We start from the raw sequence: 2,017 nt of genomic DNA, 5'->3' as shown, positions 1-2,017 counted from the left end.
GATCATTAGTATGTAACCATGCCTTAAAGCTATGAATAAAATCCATTAATCCTTCACCTCTCTTAAATGAAAAATGTTTTAATTCAAAAGAACAAGAAGTACATGAATTTCGAATTCATCCTTGAATTTAATTTAATTATATTGATGTGGTGGCAATACTTTTGTTTTCTGAATGAATGCTTGAACAGTGCATATTTTTGATCTTGTTGTTTATGAATGTTAAAATTGTTGGCTCTTGAAAGAATGATGAACAAAGAGAAATGTTATTGATGATCTGAAAAATCATGAAATTGATTCTTGAAGCAAGAAAAAGCAGTGAAAAAGAAGAAGCATTCGAAAAAAAAAATGGAGCTAAAAAGAGTATATAGAAAAAGAAGGAGCAATAGAAAAAGCCAATAGCCCTTAAAACCAAAAGGCAAGGGTAGCAAGGATCCAAGGCTTTGAGCATCAATGGATAGGAGGGCCCAAGGAAATTAAATCCAGGCCTAAGCGGCTAAATCAAGCTGTCCCTAACCATGTGCTTGTGTCATGAAGGTCCAAGTGAAAAGCTTGAGACTGAGTGGTTAAAGTCGTGATCCAAAGCAAAAAAGAGTGTGCTTAAGAGCTCTGGACACCACTAACTGGGGACTCTAGCAAAGCTGAGTCACAATCTGAAAAGGTTCACCCAGTCATGTGTCTGTGGCATTTATGTATCCGGTGGTAATACTGGAAAACAAAGTGCTTAGGGCCACAGCCAAGACTCAAAAGTAGCTGTGTTCAAGAATTAACATGCTTAACTAGGAAAGTCAATAACACTATCCGAAATTCTAAGTTCCTAGAGAAGCCAATCACTCTGAACTTCAAAGGAGAAAGTGAGATGCCAAAACTGTTCAGAAGCAAAAAGCTACAAGTCCCGCTCATCTAATTAAATTAATATTCATTGATATTCTGCAATTTATAGTATATTCTCTTCTTTTATCCTATTTGATTTTCAGTTGCTTGGGGACAAGCAACAATTTAAGTTTGGTGTTGTGATGAGCGGATAATTTATACGCTTTTTGGCATTGTTTTTATATAGTTTTTAGTAAGTTTAAGCTACTTTTAGGGATGTTTTCATTAGTTTTTATGTTAAATTCACATTTCTGGACTTTACTATGAGTTTGTGTGTTTTTCTGTGATTTCAGGTAAATTCTGGCTGAAATTGAGGGATTTGAGCAAAACTCTGAAGAAGGCTGACAAAAGGACTGCTGATGCTGTTGGAATCTGACCTCCCTGCACTCGAAATGGATTTTCTGGAGCTAAAGAACTCCAATTGGCGCGCTCTCAACGGCGTTGGAAATTAGACATCCAGGGCTTTCCAGCAATATATAATAGTCCATACTTTATTCGAAGAATGACGACGTAACTTGGCGTTGAACGCCAAGTTCATGCTGCTGTCTGGAGTTAAACGCCAGAAAAACGTCATGATCCGGAGTTGAACGCCCAAAACACGTCATAACTCGGAGTTCAACTCCAAGAAAAGCCTCAGCTCGTGGATTGATCAAGCTCAGCCCAAGCATACACCAAGTGGGCCCCGGAAGTGGATTTATGCATCAAATACTTACTCATGTAAACCCTAGTAGCTAGTCTAGTATATATAGGACACTTATCTATTGTATTAGACATCTTTGGTCTCAGTTTTGTTTTTATTCTTCATCTTAGGAGATCATTGATCATGTTAGGGGGGCTGGCCATTCGGCCATGCCTGAACCTCTTTTACTTATGTATTTTCAACGGTGGAGTTTCTGCACACCATAGATTAAGGGTGTGGAGCTCTGCTGTACCTCAAGTATTAATGAAGTTCTATTTTCCTTTATTCAAAGCTCTCTTATTCTTATTCCAAGATATTCATTCGTACCCAAGAACATGATGAATGTGATGATAAGTAACCCTCATTATCATTCTCACTTATGAACGCGCGTGATTGACAACCACTTTCGTTCTACATGCAACAGAGCTTGAATGCGTATCTCTTAGATTCCCCAACAGAATCTTCGTG

The sequence above is a fragment of the Arachis hypogaea genome, chromosome 5, assembly GCF_003086295.3.
Source record: "Arachis hypogaea cultivar Tifrunner chromosome 5, arahy.Tifrunner.gnm2.J5K5, whole genome shotgun sequence".
Lineage (NCBI taxonomy): Eukaryota > Viridiplantae > Streptophyta > Magnoliopsida > Fabales > Fabaceae > Arachis > Arachis hypogaea.
Note: the sequence above shows the minus strand (reverse complement) of the source record.